Source organism: Cavia porcellus, unplaced genomic scaffold (genome assembly GCF_034190915.1).
Source record: "Cavia porcellus strain 051 isolate PalLab524CR breed Dunkin Hartley unplaced genomic scaffold, mCavPor4.1 scaffold_3, whole genome shotgun sequence".
NCBI classification, from domain to species: Eukaryota; Metazoa; Chordata; class Mammalia; order Rodentia; family Caviidae; genus Cavia; species Cavia porcellus.
This window is the reverse complement of record NW_026947486.1, coordinates 8,395,958-8,417,632: the sequence shown is the minus strand read 5'-3', so window position 1 is coordinate 8,417,632 and position 21,675 is coordinate 8,395,958. Positions and strand designations below refer to the sequence as shown.

Here is a 21,675-nt window from a genome sequence, read left to right as displayed (position 1 = left end):
TCTGCTTAATATATTATCATCATTTTTACTAAGCATTAACTAAAATAATTCAAATGCCCTTCCAAAAGTTTTGAAAACAAATAGGAAATTTTGAAATCAAGTAACTCATAATTTTTCTAGATTCTTTTTAAATACTGATCACTGTGTGCATGTACACATGCAAACATTTCATTTAATTAACCGTGATACTGAAATCCTGGTCTACACAAACAATAATAACTCAGAAAATGTTCAAAAAAGTAGATGTCCATAAGTCTAACTAAAAGTAGCAAATTCTCAGAGGTTCTTAAGTATGAATTTTTGTCCCAATTTTTCTAAACATAATGAACATCATACGCTTCAATATAACCATGGTATGAAATGCATTTAATTTGTATTCATATTATTTTTCCTAGAGAAAATTAAATTTAATTCTATTCATTTGAGTCCGAATTACTGTTAGGTCTCTTGTGGCACAATGAGAACCATTAGAAATATTCTCGTTGACTTTTATCTACTTTTGAAGACCTACAATGTCTCCAATGTTTTGGTTTTGTTGGTTTTGTTCTTTACTGTTTTGTTCAATTGTATTATAACTAATGATATAGGCAATTCTGTTAGAGATAGCGGGAGGCATTATGGTAACCATTGTTGATCACCTTGTATTATGTTTTTATATTATCTATTATGTCCACCCTTTTGACTTGACCGATTCTGTTCTGTTATGTCTCATTTGGTTTTACTCTCTTCCAAAAAAGCAATAAGAACTGTGGGAGCAATGAAACCCAAAATGTGTAATAGTCATTGTACAAAAGAGAGGAAAAGAAAGTGCTCTAAACTATATAACTGCATGTATATTTAAGTGTATAAGATAGAAAATGATATCACAGAGTTTTATTGTATCCAATCATTATTGAACCCTATATTTTCCTACTCAATTAGCCACAGTGATATCTGCACAAGGTAGGAAAGAGAGACTATGTCATACTTAAAAAGAAGAAATGTGAATTTCATTCACTTAGGCAAAAAAGACTTTAGTATATATATATGCTTATCACCAGGCTAGGTACTATCAGCATTAAAAAGGATTAAAAATAGTGTTTAGAGTTACACATGAAAAATATTATTATGCATGTGTAGTTTCTCAAATTAAAATTTCTTTTTGAGGGAAATTATCATACAATGCACCCATGCACCAAAACACATTGTACTCCATAAATATGTAAAATTATTAATATGTACATCAAAACTGAAGTAAAACTATACAAAGTAGACATATAAAGTTAGTTCTTGGAAAATATCAACAAAATTGATAAACAGCTAGCTGGTCTGATCAGGAAAAGTAGAGGAATAATATTAATAACCAACATCAGAAATGAAAGAGAAGATATCATTATAGTCCTACGGGTAAAAAAATGTATTACTAACATTTTTGTCAATAAATTAATATCTCTTTAAACCACACTCTTCAAATAAAAACAAGCTCATGTTTGTAGCTAACATGATACAACTATAAGGTACACAATTGAATGTGAAATAGTTATTTCCCAAAGTCTCAAAAATTCCAACAATTTTCAAGTCTACTCTGAGGCTCAAGATAAATGCTTAGTTGTAAAACTCTGTAAAATTATAAAAGCAAGTTAATCCTAAATTAGTGTGGCATAGTGTAACCATTCCCATTTCAACAAGGAGAAATGGGTGGATAAAGAGCAATGTCAAAACACAGCACAGAAAACATTAAAGCCTGTATGTAGCTCCATGTTCAGCATCTGGGACACATAATAATAAGATGTGAACTCCAAAGGGCTTGAGTGGCCCCACTGCTATGGCCTTTCAGGTTGTAGCCCACAAGTCCTCTCTCTTGGATTGGGTATACTTGTTGTCTCTGTCTTTCCTTGGCAGACATGTCATGTTCCTGGTAGCTCCAACATCCTTGATTATTTACTATACTCAAGCTTTATTGCTACAACTTGAGGCATCTAATTCTTGGGGGTACACTGCCTGGACTCCCAGATCTTCCTCTGAAATCCTGGTGGAAGCCTGCATGACACCAGAACTCTTGCATTCTACATGGTGTTAAAACTAGCATCACATAGAATATGCCAAGATCTGCTGTCAGTATGAGCACTAGCCAAGCTTCTTTGGAGTGACTGAAAGGCTGAGTAGGTTGAAATGAATCTTAGGGAATAAATTCCTTCAGTGGAACTTCTAGAGTACCATGGATTCTTTTCTCAAATGAAAGACATAAAATTTTGAGGGTAGGGTCTTACTCCTGAGTTACTCTCAAGGGATCTTTCTTCTTGTCCCATTTTAAAAGACTTGGTTTGGTTTTAATGACAATAATCCTTTCAGCAACCATCTCTCTTTTGGCCCCAGATTTACATGTGCATATTTTTTAGACAAAATTTAAGTTTTTTGAATTTTTCTGCTCTGGTTTTGGTCTGATTCTCACCATAAATCTGGCAAAAATCACCTAGCAATACCCAAACCACAGCCTGAATACTGGGCTGTCTTGAAATTTCTTCTGTCAGATCAATTAGTCTACAACATCTAGGTTCAGCTTCAATAAGTCTTAGGATATGGGTGAAATGTACTCAAATTATTTTACAAAAAGCAATAGGCATGATTTCTAGTCTGGTTTTCAGTACAGTCTTCATTCTTAACTGAAACTTCCTGTACCAGATTTTACTACCCATATTTCTATCAGCATTCTGGCCATCTCAACTGGAGCTGTCCATAACACCCTGCTTATAGTATTTTAGGGCTTTTTCTAACCTATATCTCTAAACATGTCCAAACCCATCCTGTGAACCAATTCCAGAGACTTCTGAACTATAAAGTCAGATACACTAAAAGCAATGAGTCCACTTCTCTGATACCAATTTTCTGTACTGGCCATTTTCTTGTCACTGAGGTGAATTACTCAACACAAGCAACTTAAAGGAGAAGAAGTTTATTTGGCTCACAGTTTCCAAGGGTTGGGTTGCTCCAAGACAGAAACATAATGGTGGAAGATTTTGGCAGAGGAATGCAGTTCACCTCATAGTAAACAGATGCACAATGTGCTGGAAACAATTCCCGAGAATAGGGGACCAGGGACCAGACACAGACCCAAAGCCTTGGATCAGTGTACTCAGACACACTCAGAAGTGTTTTACTAACGCTTTAGGTAGCACATAACTCAATCTGGATTTCCCAGATCCAGAGCTTTCAAGTAAAGTAACATTGCATTTACAGGCAAGAGGCTGACTCACATAAGTATGCCTTATGAATTTCACAGCCACTGATAGTCAAGAGTGTGAAGAAACATCCGGCAAGAATGTTAGCACTACGCTTTTAGGACCCACGCCTCATCAGTCCTCTCCTATATCATGACCCTCTAGGTTTCTCAATTATCTCTCACATCTTTTTGTGGAAAATCAACTTAAGACCTTAGAAGGCCAGAAAAAAGGAAGAAGGCAAGGAAAAGAGAAAAGTAAGGCTAGAAGGAAGGGAAAGAATCAGACATACTTGTAAATAGTTTAAGGTACATTCATAATTATCTATCTTAATATTTCATACTTCTAAAGAGATGAGCAAAATGATCAGTGTCACTTCTGCTTTAAAAAATGCCTGAGACCAATGAAGTCATATAAATCAAAAGGAGAATCTATAATCTTATTGTCATAAAAGTAGAACAGAAGCTGACAGTCTATGTCTTATTTTTGTATAAACCAAGAACTAAGAATGTTTTTATATTTCTAAATGGCTATAAAAACATAAAATAGAAACAAAAATGAATATGTGACATAGAATACAGATGTCTTGTAAAAATAAAAAAAATTTTTTTTTCTATTCCTTTATAGAAAATGGTTGCCTATTCTGCAGTAGAACACTTTTAGACATACATACACAGGCACAACTGGCACAACAGTTCTCAAAATGTAATGTTGCACAAAAACTACGGGTTATAGAATTATATGTGTAGTATGATAAAGTTCAAATTCTTGTAGAACCAATAATGCATATGATATTTCTGGATATACCATTTATGAAGATACAAATCATGTACCAAAGATACACTTTGAAGTTACAATAAGTATGGTTCAAAATGTACCCTAATTATACTAGTAGTTTTATTCTTTAAAGCAAGATATTTTAAAAGAAAACTCACCACATGAAGATTTAAGGGCAGGCAAGAAAGTATGCAGTTGTTACATAATTCTCTATTCCAACCTATTTTTAATATTGTACACTACAAATATTTTCAATAATGTGCAAAATAGTTACCTGCAATTAATAAATGAATGGGTACTGTAAATAACACTGTATAGTTATTAGCAACACATCCAGAAAACAAACAAACAAAGCCCCCTCATGATATCTTTATGGATAATCAGAAATCAAGGAAAAATGTTAATGTAGGTAAAGCCAGATAGGTTTGCAACTGGATATGCGATATGCATTCAAAGTCATTAGGCTAAGATATTTGAAAGAGTGACTAGGACTCTGGTATATGGCCCTGTCTAGTATTGCAAGTTTCTCAAATACTGCATGAAGATATAAACTGATAACTGAGTTAAAATTGGGTCAAAGCTATAATCATGATTCAAAATTTTGTCTTAACAGACTGCTAACTTGTGCTTCAACCAATCCTGGTGATCAATGGGGTGAAAGATGTTGTAGCCTGATTGCCCTCACATCTGTTTCAAACAAAGAAAAGGAAATATAATGACAAAAATTTGAACACTTTCCACTATATCTTTAAAAACATTCCATAAATTAGTGAAGCCATTATAAAAATAAAGAACAAAGATACCTCAAAAAACTAAAAAAATGGAACATATCATCTTACAATCCCATTCCTGTGTATATATCGAAAGGAAACAGAATCAATATGTCAAAGAAACATATGCAATCCATATTCATTGCAGTTCTACTCACTCACAGCTAAGGTATGGGATCAACCAAAGTGTCTAGCAACTGATGGATAAATAAATAAAATGCAGTACATATACAATGGAATATTTACCCAACAAAATGAAATTACATTATTTTTACAACATGGATTAAACTATGTACCATGTTAACTGAAATAAGTCAAGCACAGAAAGACAAATACTGCATGATCTTATCCATATGTGGAATCTAAAAATGTTCTCATAGAAATGGACAGTAAAGTGGTGGTTATCTTTGGCCAGGGGAAACAGGAAGGAGGGAAAGATGGAGAAAGGTTGTTTAAAGTTTGGCTGCAAAGATGTAGTCAGAAAATAGGTTCTGGTGTATGATTGCACAGCACAATGACTATAGATAGTAATATACTATACATTTCAAAAAGCTAGATGAAATAATTTTGAATGTTTTCACCATAAGGAAATGATAAATAGTTGAGGAGGTAAATATGTTTATTGCTTTAAATATTACACAATGTATACACATATTGAAACATTACACGGTACCACATTAATATGTATAATTTTTGTTTATATGTATCAGTTCAAAATAAATTTAATTAACTAAACATTTTAAAAATGTGGTCCAATCATAAGCTTGGAAGACATGAGCCTGGGAGAATTTATTAAATCACCCTTCGATACAAACCGACTAGCTGGGCATGGTGGGAATTCACCTGTAATCCCAGCACTAGGTGGGCTGAAGCAGGGAGATTGCCCCCAGTTGAAGGCCAGCCCTGGATATACAGTGAGTCCAAGGCTAGGCTGAACTACAAGGCAAAACTCTGTCTCAAAAAATAAAATAAATCAACTGTGCAATTCAATTTTTTTAAAAATTCATATTTGGGCACATTAATAAAATAAAGGGTTCTGATTACACCAAAGTAAAACACATCTTTTTGCTTTCTGATTTTGTCAAAATAAGTCTTCAATATCACAATCAATGGTGAATACCATTCTTTATGATAAAAGTGACAAGTTGGATTTAATCTCAAGAACAGTAAGCTTGATGGCAAAGCACACAAAGCATGCCATTAAAGGAATGTTTGTGAGATCCAGATAACAGAAAATAAAAATAAAAAGGAGACAGGATAGCTATGAATATTTAGAAATCAAATATAAGGAATGGGAGAGTAGATGTGTTAATATTGCTTTAGTGGGAAAATTAAGGTTTAACTATCAGGATGATGATTAAATGAAGCAGATTTCTTGTAGTAAAAGTGGAACTACTCTATTCAGTACTGTAACTTGGTGGAGGTATTATCATGAAAGGGATTTTTTTTTAGTCTCCTCTCAATGGATAGAAGTGATGGTGCCCTTGTTCTGATACTAGACCAAAGAGGCTTTGCAATGTTTGACTTTTTCAAGAGTGCTGCCACTACCAGATTAACCCAGTAGGGGCAGAAGAGACTATATGCAAGAAAGCCATTTCAGGTGCAGCCATGCCAGATCAGTCTTTCCTAACCCACAGACAGACAATGTACTCTTGAGAAAGCTCAGAGTTGGCCCAGACCAGATGGTTAATTTTATGTGTCAATGTGATTGGGTTAAGGAATGTCCAGTTAGCTGGCAAAACATGATTTTTAGGTGTGTCTTTGATGGTGTTTCTGGAGGATGTTAGCATTTGAATCAGTAGACTAAGGAAAGAAGATCTAAGTAAAGAAGATCTGGTCTCACGAATTTGGTATGGCATCATTCAATATTTGAGGCCCTGAATAGAACAAAAATGCACAGGAAGAGTGTATTTTTTTCATTCTGGTTCTCCTTCCTCAATCCGGGACACACAGCTTATGTTCTTGGACATCATGTGGAATCTAAAAATGGTTCTTAGGCGGTATACTCAGCACAGAACCTACATCATCTTTCTGGAGCCTTTGGTCTTAGACTGAACTATATCACCAGTTTTTCTGGATCTCAGCTTGCAGAATTCTTAGCTTCCATAATTGTGTGAATTTATTCCCCTAATAAATCAGTTCCTCTCTTTCTTTTATTTCTCTGGAGAACTCTGAAACACTATGATGACCTACAGACTATAAATAACAATGTTTACTGTTTAAAATACTAAATCATAGGTAGTTTTTTTATTCTATAATAATTAGCTGATACAGCAGAAACCTATTACCCCATTTCCAGGGATGTGGCAACACAATCTCTACTTAATCCAGTTTATTCCTTAAAATCTCCTTTCTCCAGAGGTCTACAATTGAAAAGCAGGTCTACTCTTTATGCTTATGAATGTTCTTATGCTTCAAAGTACACAGAACAAATTATCTCTACGTGAAATACCAACAGTTGGGTAGGTCTATGAGTTTCCAGTTTAACAAACTAGACAGTGAATAGCTACTTTTGTTGTTAGTACCTTTAATTTTGAAATCCCACATAAAATAGCTTCTGGGAGATGGGGAGTAACTTTTCACACAAAAGTAGAAATTGCAGAAGCTCTTATTCTTTTCCACTGCTTCTTTCCAGCTATTTCCTTATATAATCCCAGAGTGGTAGAATGAGAGTTGACTATGGTAGGGCTGGTATGTCATTCTTGGAAAAATCCTAAAAGCAGGAATTTATCTAATTCTTAGCATCTGTTTTATGAAGGTAATGTAGGCCTGATGTCATTTCTTGTGGATAAGGAAACATCCCACTTGTTATTACATGAGGAATACTTTCTAACAAGAGTGCTTCATTGATGTAACAGTGGCTTTGGATAGTAAGAGCTTCATTGTTGAATATAATGAAGCAGAGGGTGGTGGATTTTGAGGGAACTTAAAAATCAGTATTTCAAACAGGTTACCAAATCAGATATGATGGCCTCTTAGGTCATTCAAACTCTAACATTCTTCAATTCCAGGAAAAGCAGTTTTGGTTAAAACAATTAGTATGGGGTAAGGCATCAAATACAGGATTTTGGTCTTGGCTCTGGGCCCTTAAACTTTCTGAACTTCAGTACTACAGATACTATGAGTCTCACACTTAATCAATGTCCTTCTTCCCTTTAGAGGCAAAACTCTAATTCTGATTCATTATTGCTCACACACTCCCATGTATTCAAACAACTAGTCTCCAGGTTTGGCTGCTGGAGGAAATCAAGATTAATACAGACCAGTATCCTCACTGTTTTTTTTGGCACAAATAGGAAAATGATACAATTTGTAAAGGTTAAATGGAAAAGTCTATCTGTTCATTACAGGTCTTGCTCAGCAGCTATGTAGGTTTAAGGGCATACATATCTCAGAGATATCTGTAACTCCACTTTTTAATCCCTGTGATTAGGGACTGGTTACCATAGGTATGTGACCCTATTCTGATTTGGGGTGCCTGCATGCAATGTTTACACCAATAACAATCAGTGAATATTTTAAAATGTTTCCTGATATTCTTTGGTTTGATTCCCAAAAACAAGTAACATTTATGTTTTTTTTTTTTTCTTTTTGGATCTGAGATCCTATGACTTCTTGAAGAATATGGCAAAAATGACTCTGTTGGTTTCCAGGCCAACTCATTAAGAAACAGAAAAATGTCTAATTCAAGCCTTGTGAAACACTCAGTTTTATGACCTCACTGGCATGCTTTAAGAAAGCCAATTAAAAATTAACAAAGAAAACAATCAAGATTTTTAGTTTCTCAGTCCAAACTAACCAACCAGAATAAAACAGTACTAAACTGTCAGTTCCTATTAAGCTGCCTCAGCTGATGCCAAATGAAGCAGATATAAACTGATCCTGGTGAAATTTGATTAAATTGCAAAATGATGGGCAAAAGAAATGGCCATTGTTATTTTAAAGTTTGTGGCAGTTTGTTACACGGAAATATATAATGGATAGTAGGTATACAATCATCTTGCCATCATCAGGGTAGACTCTAGGAATAATCTGAAGAAGATAGGTTAAAAAATGAAAGGTTTCAGGTTCCTGATAATACTGTTGTGCTGATGAATTAGCTAACCAGGTGATTACCTTGCATCAGAACTTATTATGTGAAGTAATACTATATTTTTTATAATTTTAAACTTCTCCTATTGAATCTTCTAGCATTTGAAATTGAAATTAAATATATCCTTGATTTTTTATCTATGAAGATGAGAGTAATATAACAGCCCTGTCTAACTCACAAAAATACCATCTGTGATAACAGCTTCCTCTTTTTTCATCATTCACTGCCTATACATCAAACACCTATAAATGCCATAACTGAGCATGCATAAAAACCACTTGTGAGCCCCAGCAGCCCATGTCTAATCACTCTCCCTGCCTCGCAAAAGTTACACTCATTGTAGAAGTATGAAAAACATTTACAGGGCGAAAAAATTTACGCATACTCTTACTATCTCAAGCCAACAACTGACATTGCAATGCATTTCCTTTCAGACTTTTTGAGGTTTTATATTTTGTGTATGTGTATGTGCAAGTATGTATTTGACTAAACATGTGCCAAAAATTAAGATGGCATTGCAGCAGAAATTTATAAGCTTTTATCATGTAAAGCACTACTTACAACACAAAACATACTCTTCAATTCCCCTTCCCAATATGGATAAACAACTTTTTACCAGAAGCTACCCAATGTGTGTAGCCAAGCTAGACCTCTGGCCAGAGATCTCACCTGACCAAATGGAAAACGACTGTGTTGGGTTACCCATGTCCAAAGGACTATGTTATGAAATTAGACCTATGAATCCTTATCTAATCATCCTTCTCCCAAATACAGTAGAAGTGAAAGAGTGAATGATTCAGAATGGTTTTCCTAGGCAACCAAGAGACAATAAACACTTCTGAAATCACTCATTCAAATATCCCATGCTGGCTTTCACATTCTATCTACGCTATTTCTTTGTGTAACAGCTACCATGACTGCTTATTATATTCTTATCAAACTCTCCAATGAAACATACCAAATTGGCCCCCTAATCCAACTAAGATAGGGTGGTATAAATTTCACTCATTCTCTTATACAAGCATATTCAGCTCCTCTATTCTTTCACAAACTTCTTCTAATAGAACTTGTCCCTAGGCAAACTTAGCTGCCTTTTCCATAGCTGCATGTTTGGCCTGCTGTGACTCAAATTATCACTTCTATTCATGTGACTACTCTCCAGCAGCAGAACTTGAGCCAAAAGTGGTTGATCTGGGAGGCAGGGCTAGGAAGCAGAAAGAAGTAGGGGGATGCAAAAGATAGAAGAATGTAAGGCTAGCAAATGCTACATTACCAAGATAGTTAATGCTGTGTCAAATTCATTAACAGTGGGGATCCACAAAGGAATATGTAGAATGGGCCACAAATTATCCACCTAAAGGAAAGACAGACTGAGATTTTATCTATTAAATACCACCTCTCTCAGTTCAGGGGGTCTTCCGTGGGCATTAGCTGCCTCACACATCCCTGAAACACTAAAGCTGCTGTTCCCTCACATAGGACAAAGCCCCAAGGCAGAAAAGAAGAGAAATACTGCAGTGTGTCCTGGGACAGGTGTTTGAGGTGGGATGTTGGCAATGTACATTGAACCTTTCGCCAAAGCTACACGGACATGAGGCTTAGAGCATTTAAGAGCCTGCTACAGGTCTCAAATGATGTAACACTCCAGATTCGTATTCTCTCTGTCTCTGTCATCTCTCCATTCCTACCTCCACACATCAAAATCTTTATGCTATATGTCCCCTTAGATGTTCACAGGTATCTCCAAATAAAAACTGGCAGAAACAGAGCATACTCATGGATTTAAACTCTTTGATAGTGTTTGATCACAGTAGTAGCACTGAGTTTCTTCAATCACGAATGATTGGTAAAATGGATAGTGCCACATGAAGCCCTTTCAAGCTCTGTAAACTAGGCATAAGCAATTTTTCCTGGATTGGGGCATGTCATCAGTTAGACTGGCTAAGCCATGTCTCAAGAAGTGGAGGCACTCAGAGTCCTGTTTTGTCATCTTAATATTCTGGATGATACACTTCCTGGGGTTGTCATAGGCCATGTTGTTCAGTGATGCAAGGATACAGCTGATCTGCCAGGTCACTGATACATGTTTACAATGCAACATCCAAAAGAGATTTGATTGTCTTCCCTCTCAAAATGTAATGAAATAGTTTTGCTTCTGAATACATACTTATTTCAATATTCCTAGCCAAAAATCCTTATTCTCTTTTGAACTGGCCATAACATTTGCCCTTTCCCTCAGGAATAAATGACATGTTTATACATAATGATCAATATGATTTTAGCATTTTTAAAAAGTATCCTGGAACTATTGGACACAAGATGCTCCATAGATTCACCTGTCAAAGTCAGGTAGTATGGTCAGGGAAGGGAACTTCATGCACAGTGAAAGTCCTGGCTCCACCAGGTTAATCTGGAGTGCCAATAGGGCTAACTTGATGCTCCTGCTCCTAATTTTAAACTGTCTGTTGGCTAATTTTGTATTTGTTTTGTTTCACTTCATTTTTTATTGATTACATTATTTTGCATGATTGTCAGAAATGGTTAGGAACATGATTTTAGGTTCTGAACATCTAGAGAGCTCCCTAAATGTATTAATCATTTATAGGGATCTAGTCTCCCCTTGGGTGAGAGGAAACAAAAAATTTGGTTTTGCATTCTTTTATTAGTTAGCCAGTTAAAGCTCAAACTTATTAAGAATTTGATGGTATCCTTCCAAAAAAAGTAATAAGAACTAAGGAGTAATAAAACCCAAAATGTGTAAATTTTGTTGTAAAAAAGAGAGGGAAAAAATGTGTTCTAAAGGATACAACTGCAAGTGTGTTTAGGGGTGTTAAATAGTTGACAATATTAATGTTTTTGGTTGGATCATTGAACACAACTGTTTGCAGTCTCTCTGTTTGAATGTCCACTTTGTATGCTTTGATACTGTGACTTGAGCAACTATCACTAAGATGATAATGTGTAATCTATTAACTGGTGATTTCTTACTGTTTTTTTGTAGTTCTGTATTACTTGTACCCTTACACCGCTTTGTTTTGTTTTGTTTTTTCTCTTTTTCCTTTTAAATAAAATTTTAAAAAAAAGAATTTGATGGTATTTAGGAAATCATGTTATTTGCAATCTCATCTGGGGAAATGTTCTGATTTTGTGTTGCTACTTGACCTATGCCTGAAATTTTAGGATTGAAGCTTTAAGCAATATTTCCCTGTACTTTTATGTCTCTGTGTTTGTAACTCAGAAATTCTTTTATCTCTGGATGGTATCAATATATTGGATATTTAATTTAATTTCTTAAATTAAAGCATCTCTCTTCTGATTGGCATGTTCAGACATAATTGCTTAAGTATAACAAATATATTTTAACATACAAAAATTAAATTAGTGATACTGTAAATGTACTACCTTAAAAGCATATACTCTTGAGGAAATGAATTTCAAACAATTTTAAGAATTAAGATTTGCAGGGGTCAATTCCGTGGTGCCCCGCGGGGCCTGTGCTCCTGAGGCCTCTGCTCCATGTGGGCCGCGGCCAGAGGGCTGTGGGCCTCTTGCGCAGGGCTGCGCGTGCTGTGGGGGAAACGGCGATGGCGCGAGCCTTTTGGGTCCCTTGCAGGGCCTGCGGAGCTCCTTGGCCTCCTGTGGCAGCAAGAACTTGCTCAAGAAATTTGCCTCCAAAACCAGAAAGAAGTTTTGGTATGCAGGACCTTCCCTGGGGTCTCACTTGACTTACAAGCCATTCAAGTTAGAATCCCTCCTGAAGGCTACCTCAAAGAAGAGCAGGAAGGAAGACCATGTGTGCCTGAGAGCCTTAAATTGTCTCCTCTACAAAGCCCTGATGGATTTGCTGTCCACTCCAGAAGTGAGCCAGGAGGTGTAGGACTTGAATATGGAGCTCTCCAAGGTCTCTCTGACTTCAGACTTCTCAGCCTGCCGCATATACTGGAAGACAAGTCTCTCTGCTGACTAGAATAAGCACACAGAGGCCGTTCTACAGGAGTGCTGGATACATGAGGTACCTTTTGATGGCCCAGCAGACACTCAGAAATGTGCCACCAAGAGTGTTTGTTCAAGACAGAAGAAACGCACTTCTGGCTGAGGTTCATCAGTTGCTGGCAGTAGCTGACATGGATGAAATAGACAACTTGGCACAAGATCATTTCAGGGACCCTGATGCCCTGTCACCACATGACCCCCCAGGACCTGCTGCACATGGTTATCTCTGTAGGATTGATCACAATGCACTCAACAAACAAATAATGGAATACAAATGGAAGAAGGAAAAAGGACTCCAGGACATGAGCCCGGTCTCGCCTGGGCAAATGCAAATCGGTAAGCTGCCACAGTGGGTGAGGAGGAGAAGGAAAGCCCTATCACAGGCAGACCAGGACACCTCCCCCAGGAGTTTCCTCTTGGGTGAGGAGAGTAAGGATAAGGATGAGGACAGTATCCTGGAGTGTGGATCCCAGAACGCAGAGAAGTAGGAGGCAGAACGTGGAGGTAGGGGGACACAGCAGGACCCCCATGGCAGAACAGAGCAAGGATAGGGATGAGGCTTCAAGCAGTCTGTCCAGGCCAGCAGAAGAAGAGTGAGCATTTGTATGAGGTGTGTCATGGGTACTGCAGAGATAAGTGAACTAAAGCTCTTAGTGGTAACATGGACGCTTTTGCTATTCAACCTTCAGTAGTTTTACATGTATCTAAACATGATTTCCCATACAGAAGTCACTTTTGTTCTTTCCTGAACACACTGTAATAAAAAATAAAGTAAAATACCCCTCCCCCCCCAAAAAAAAAGATTTTCAGGGGTCGAGGATATAGCTCAACATCACAGTATCTACCTAGTAAGTGCAAGGTCCTGAGTTCGAATCTTAGTACACTCTCCCAAAACTTAATTAAATTTTACATAAATTATGTAAATATTTGGTTAATAATACTATTTTAAGAATTTCACTTTAATGTAAATAAGTATATCTTCTCTGGTTTATCAGTGTTATGTATAATATAGCATATATATTTTATGCTTCTTGGGAATGTTTTACCTAACTTTATATAGCTTTCTGATCAAATGACCTAGAATTGCTCATCCTGAATATTTAAAATTATGAAACACCTAAATTTATGTTAAAGCAAAGTGAATCATTGTTCTGATGAACTTATATTTCCATAGTGGAGTTTTTGTAGTTTGCCCCCATGAAGAAAACTTCAAAAATCTCTATAAAACTGATGACTGGACATGCAAAGGTTTCCTAAGTAATTTTTAAGTAAAACAGAATACTGAAAATTTGATTAATAATCATAATTTTAGTATATATACTTTTGTTTATTTGTTCATTATACAAGTCTACAAATGATTATAAACATTTCTGATGTATTATGAAAGATTTAGGAAGTATATACATGGTTGCATAATGCTGAGTTAGGTGTATCTGTAAAATATGCTATTCTGCTAAAATGACAGAAATTCATAACTGCTGACCCCCAAATTTCTTTAAGTACTGTGCCTGCTTAAACCTTATAACATACATGAATTGATATTATACTAGGAATCTCAAGATAATACAATCTATTACTATTACCATTAAGGGCAAAAAATAAAATCTTTTTGTCCTTAAAAGAAAGAAATTGTTGTAGAAAGAGGAAGAATAATGAAGAGCAAACCCTGAATGAATAAAGAAAGCTGTAGAAGTTTTTCAGAAAAGAATATGAAAAGGAATATAATTTTTTGTCAAAATATTGCCAAACCTCACTCATTTTTATGGGCTTACTTGTAAGATTGTCAAAAAGAGCCTGTGGGTATTCTAGAATCAAATATTCTATTGAAATAAACCTAGAATTTGGTTTGCTCTTTTTCAAATGACTGTTTAGGGAGTATTAGTCTGCTCTTAATGATTCTAATCACCATAAAATATTACACTTAGCCTATATTAATTTCCTAAAAGTGCTGCAAGAAATCACTACAAATTGAGTGACTTAAAACAGTACACATTTACTGTTTTACACTTCAGAAGGTAAGCTGTATCAAATCAGTTTCACTGGGCTAAAATCAAGATGTCAACAGGTCATGGTCCATCCAGATGTTCTAAGGGAAAATCCACTTTTTGGGCTTTTTCAGATTCTAAAGCTACATTCCCTGGATCCTGGGCATCTCCTCCACTTTGAAAGCCAGGTGTGCAGTGTCTTGCTTCAGTTCTCACATTATCATCTTTCTCTGCAATCTTAAGGGTCCACTCAGATCCTCAAATCAGTTTCTTCATCTCCAAAGTCCATTTTGCTGTACACATAAAGTGATATTACCAGTTCCAGGATTTCAAACTTAAATATCTTTTGGGGACATTGTTCATCTTACCACATCAATTATGTAATCATGACCAAATAGTAGAGATTTGATATTTGATCAGAGGAACACACTTTTTTCTGACATTATCATGCCCAATTATTTTCTTTAAAATATAATAAAACCCCAAATCTGCATCTATAAATGTTTTAAGGTCTTTTGTAGATTTATCTAAAATATTATTACTTTAATCACTAGATATCTGTGTTACATACATTTATGTACTGTACTCAGACAACTAAAATCCTATGTGATTTCTCAAATCTCCCAGCAACTTTTCAATTTTGCTTTTCAAAATCAATTCTGAAATTTTAAAAAATGAGATAAAATAGAAAGTTTGTAATACTTTTGTACTTAAAATTGTCTTTAATATTTCTCAAAGAGACCTTGGAAATAAAAAATTTGTTCCTTCACCTTAATCGAAATGACATCAGAAAAACTAGCTTTATTTACTGTGTTTGTATTAATGATTCTGAGGGCAAAAAGTCAAAGCAAAAAGATATTCATTCTTCCCTGGAATAAATATAATATAAAAATTACTTATTTAAATATAGTCCACGTCCTCCATATCTGCCAGTTCTGCGTCCACGATTCAACTAAATGCAGATGGATTTTGTCTTTAATGTACATGGTGCAGACTGTTTTCTTATTATTCTGTAAACAATCTGGGATAAATACTATTTCTATAACATCTATGTTATGTTAGGCATAAGAAGTCATCTAAATATGCTTTAATGCATAGGAGAGAGCCAGGTGCAACTGGTATATACCTATAGTCCTCAGAGGATCATTTAAGCTCACAAACTTGAGACTAGCCTCAAACATATGGAAAGAATTCCATTGCTGATGTATATAGCTTATATGCAAAACATGACATCACTGTATGTAAGGGATCTGAGCATTCATTGATACTGGTATCTACAGGCTCATGTTGTAGAACCAATCCCCTTCATATACTGCAGGACAACTAATTTTAAAAGTTCTAGGTGGTATGAGAAGTTGCTAGAGATTTTTCAGTGTCATCACTGTAAAACAGGTTTCTGATTATCAGAGCCTTGCTGGAGCTTATCCTCATTTTTATTAGGCAACAAAATTAGGTGTCATCATTAGTCATAATTTCTGTAAATTTCTAAAATTATTTTCCCACAATCTTTCCTTTCAAGTTTTACAGAGTGTTTCTACCATAAGTTTCAACTGAGAAAACACATCAAACTTTTCTATGGGAATGTATTAAAATGTAAATATATAGAATTTAGCCCATCCTTCTTTGAAAGTAGGTTTATCATTATACATACAGATATCTTGCCCAAATATCCTTTTACAGGATAAGAAGTCTCAACTATAAGAGGTCTGGGCTCTTTTTGTCATGGTACTGTCTACTCCATCATGTGACCTTGACCAATATGATTACTCTCCTGGGCCTCAGTGATCTCAGCTGTCAAGTGAAGAATATAAAACAATTTCATGCCCTCCATTCCATTTACCCATTTTTAATGGTGTGCTTTTCCTAGGAAAAGATCATAGTCTGGAAATTGTGTATCTTCTTTAGGGGACTCTGAAATAATTTTTCACTGCCTTCATTTTACAGTTGTGGAAGCTGATGAGTTCACAAGTAAATCACTAAAGGAGATGAGAACATGGTTTTCTTCTTGCTCATTTCACTATTTCATTTCTGTGTATCTCAAACATTCCCTTCCTTAGCTGAGTTTTATATTCTTCGCATCCTACGTTTCACAACCCAAATATCAAAAGAACAGTATCTAACCTGCCCACCTTTTGCTAATGGGTTTCCTTAAGAATATCTACTTTCAAGCAGCGGCTGGGAGCTCCGCCCAACCTGCGGGAACTTTCTCCCTGACCTGAGGACCAGACCAGTTCCCCACCGGACCGGGAACAGCAGGATCAGAGACTGTAGCAGGGGCAGCTGGGAGTTCTGCCTAGCCTGCGGGAACATTCTCCCTGACCTGGGGACCAGGCTGGTTCCCTACCAGACCAGAGACCAGGCCAGGCTGGTGAGTGTAACAGCAGCAGCTGGGAGTCCCACTCAGCCTGTGGGAACTCTCTCCCTGACCTGGGGACCAGGCGGGTTCCCCACCAGACTGGGGTCCAGGCCAGATCAGTGACTTAACAGCGGCAGCTGGGAATCCCGCCCAGCGTGAGGAGACACTCTTCCTAGCTTGAGGACCAGGCCCTGGTTCCCTGCTGGGTCCAGTGAGTGGGGCCTTCCCAGGAAACCCCATCCCAGGCTGGCGGACCTCTATCCCACATCTGGAACAACACCTGAAGCTCCAAAATACAGGAAAAGGACAAAACGAAAGACCAAAATGCAGTCTCAAACATCCAGCCCATCTCAAGAAAGCCCAGGAGCCATGTGCATAGAAGAAAACACATGCCACATAACTGAAATACCTGAAATAATGGTAACTGAAATAAAGAAGCAAGTATGGGAAGCCTTAAAGGAATTCACACTAGAAATAATCTCTCAGATAAAAGAAAAATTGATAAAAGAAATGAAGCAGATGCTAAACATAGCTAAAGAAGATGCAGTTAAAAAATTGGAGGAACTAAACAAAAGGATAGAATCCCTGGATGAACAATACAAGAAACAAACAGAATACATAAAACAGATGCAAAGAGATACACAAGAAATCAAAAACTCCATTGAAAGTTGTAAAAATCACCTAAATGAATGTGAAGATAGAATCTCAGACCTCGAAGACAAGATTGGAGCCAGTGAACAGGAAAGAAAAGATCTTTTAAAAATAACAAGAAATCAGGAAATAACAATTCAACACCTACAGGATGACGCAAAGAAAAACAACATAAGTTTGATAGGGATAAATGAAAAAGAAGAGGACAACATAAAGGATTTCAAGAGGATATTTAGAGAAGTAATAGCTGAAAATTTCCCAAACACGAGATTGGAAACTGATATCAAGATCAATGAAGCATATAGAATTCCAAATAGTCACAACCAAAATAAATCTACACCCAGACATATAATAATGACCATCCCAGAAATTGAACAAAAGAATAGAATATTAAAGGCTGTCAGAGAGAAGACAGATGACCTATAAAGGAAAACCTATCAGAATTACAGCAGACTTCTCATCACAAACAATAAAGTCAAGAAGAGCATGGAGTGATATATTTCAGATCTTAAAGTGATTTACATCCTAGGCTGATGTACCCTGTAAAACTGTCCTTCAAATTCGATGGAGAAATAAAATACTTCCATGACAAAGATCAGCTGAAAAACTTCATGATCACCAAGCCAACAATGCAAAGAATACTGAAAGACAGCCTAGATACATTTAGGAAAAAACCACTAAACAAAGCAGACAATTAAACAGAGCAGAAAGATAAACATGCAACAGCAGAAAGATAATATGTCAACAATAAACCAATATATAACAGTTCTAACTATTAATGTAAATGGTCTCAATACACCAATTAAAAGAAACAGACTGGCAGAATGGATCAAGAAACATATGCTGTCTACAAGAAACCCACCTAACCCAAAAGGATACTCACAGACTGAAAGTCAAAGGATGGAAAACAATACTTCATGCAACAGGAACCTCCCCCAAAAAAGCGGCGGTAGCTATTCTGTTTGCACACAAAGTCAACTTAAAGCCAATAATGATCAGAAGGGGTAAAGAAGGTCACTACATACTGGTTAGGGGAAAACTCCAAGAGGAAGAGATAACTATCTTAAATATATATGCACCAAACTCCAGAGCACCCAGTTATATAAAACAAGTACTAACAGAAATGAAAAACCAAATCAGCAGTAACACAATTCTAACAGGAGATCTTAACACACCATTGACACCAATGGACAGATCAACCAAACAAAATCAACAAAGAAATAAAAGAATTGAATCGCACCTGTGAACAAATGGACTTAACAGACATATACAGAGTATTCCACCCAACAACAACAGAATACACATTCTTCTAAGCAGTACATGGGTCATTCTCTAAAACAGACCAGACGGATTCACTGCAGAATTCTACAAGAAATACAAAGAAAACCTAATACCGACACTCCTCAAACTCTTCAATGCAATTGAAAGGGAAGCAATCCTTCCCAAGTCATTCCTGGAAGCAAATATTACTCTAGTACCAAAACCTGAGAAAGACCCAACTGAAAAAGAGAACTACAGACCAATCTCTCTAATGAACACAGATGCAAAAATCCTCAATAAAATATTGGCAAATAGGATGCAGCAAATCATCAAGAAGATTATACACCATGACCAACTGGGATTCATCCCAGGTATGCAGGGATGGTTCAACATATGTAAATCAATAAGTGTAATCCACCATATAAATAAAGCCAAAAGTAAGAATCACATGATCATTTCCATAGATGCAGAAAAAGCCTTCGATAAGGTCCAACATTCATTCATGATAAGAACTTTACAGAAAATTGGAATAGATGGTCTTTACCTCAATATTATAAAGGCCATCTATGACAAACCATAGCCAGTATCATACAAAATGGCCAAAAATTGAAAGCCTTTACGTTAAAATCAGGCACAAGACAAGGATGTCCCTTATCACCTCTCCTATTTAATATAGTACTAGAAGTACTAGCAAGAGCAATTAGACAAGAGAGAAAAATAAAAGTGGTAAAGATAGGAAAAGAAGAAGTTAAATTGTCATTGTTCTCAGATGACATGATACTCTACCTAGAAGACCCCCTAAACTCCATTGAAATATATATATAGATATAGATATATAGATATAGATATCTAGATATAGATATAATAAATATAATAAATAAATTCAGTAATGTAGCTGGACACAAAATCAATACTCAGAAATCAATAGCATTCTCATACACTAACAACAAAATCACAGAGAGAGAAATAAGAGAAACCACACTCTTGACACTAGCAAGCAAAAATATGAAATATTTAGGAATTACTCTTACGAAAGAAGTGAAAGACCTATACAGGGAAAATTATAATACACTGAAAGAAGCAGTTGAAAATGATCTCATAAAATGGAAAGACATGTTCATGGATAGGAAGAAATTTATTGTGAAAATGGCCATTCTCCCAAAACTGTTATACAGATTCAGTGCAATCCCAATAAAAATACCATCAACATACCTTATAGATCTCGAGAAATCACTCCTAAAATTCATCTGGAACCAGAAGAGATCTAGAATATCAAAGGCAATTCTAAGCAGCAAAGGCAAGGCAGGGGGCATAACAATCCCTGACTTGAAGTTATACTACAAAGCAACAGTAGTAAAATCAACAGGGTACTGGAATCAAAACAGAGCAGAGGATCAACGGAATAGATTAGAAGATACAACCACAACTACAAACACACTCAACCACCTTATCTTTGATAAAGGAGCCAAGCAGGTTCACTGGAAAAACGACAGTCTTTTTAATAAATGGTGTTGGAAAAACTGGCTCTCCTTCTATCGAAAACTAAAACTCGACCCAAGCCTATCACCATGTACTAAATTAAAATCTAAATGGTTCAAAGATCCGAATATTAAAACAGAAACACTAAATCTATTGGAAGACAAATTAGGTAGACACCTTGAAGACATAGGGGTAGGTAGAGAATTCATGAACAGGACTTAAACTGCGTGGGAAATACTTCCCAGAATCAGTAACTGGGACCATCTCTTATTAAAAAGTTTTTGTAAGTCCAAAAACATCTCCCGCATGGTGAAAAGAAAACACACAAACTGGGAAAAGATCTTAGTGAACTCCCCCTCAGACAGTGGACTTTTGTCTAAAACATATAAAGAATTAAAAAAAAGAAAACTCAGACCCCCAAAATTCAAAGACCCAATCCAAAAATGGGCATCTGAGATGAATACACACTTCTCAGAGGAAGGAATACAAATGGCAAATAAATACATGAAAAAATGTTCATCATCATTGGTTATTAGGGAAATGCAAATTAAAACCACACTGAGATTCCATCTCACTCCTGAAAGAATTTCTAGGATCAAGAAAACCAACAACAATAAGTGCTGGAGAGGCTGTGGGGAAAAAGGAACTCTCCTACACTGTTGGTGGGAGTGTAGACTGGTACAACCTTTGTGGAGGTCAGTCTGGAGATTTCTCTAAAAGCTGGGATTGGAAGTCCCATTTGTTCCAGCTATTCCACTTCTAGGCATACTCCCAGAAGAACTGAAAGCATCATACCACAGTGATATATGCGCACCTATGTTTATAGCAGCACAATTTGTAATCACCAGATCTTGGAAACAACCCAAGTGTCCATTAACTGAGAAATGGGTAAAAAAGTTGTGGTATTTCTATACAATGGAGTACTACTCAGCTATAAAGAAGGATCACATTGAGGTATTTATCAATAAATGGGCACAGCTTGAAACCATACTCATAAGTGAAATAAATCAAACTCGCATCTGTGAATACCGAATAGTTTCCCTAGTGTAGGAAATGATTCAAATATATAAAAGTATGTGGTAACCATGATTCCCCATTATGTGGCCTTGAAGCC

At 36.2% G+C, this 21,675-nt stretch overlaps 1 protein-coding gene and 1 pseudogene across 1 annotated transcript in view; one reads left to right on the top strand and one right to left on the bottom strand.

The window, feature by feature from the left end:
- Xk (X-linked Kx blood group antigen, Kell and VPS13A binding protein) overlaps window positions 1–21,675 on the bottom strand; it is a 63,198-nt gene that overhangs the window by 18,249 nt on the left and 23,274 nt on the right. The window lies entirely within an intron of this gene.
- LOC100735831 (putative ribosome-binding factor A, mitochondrial) lies at window positions 12,354–13,464 on the top strand (annotated as a pseudogene).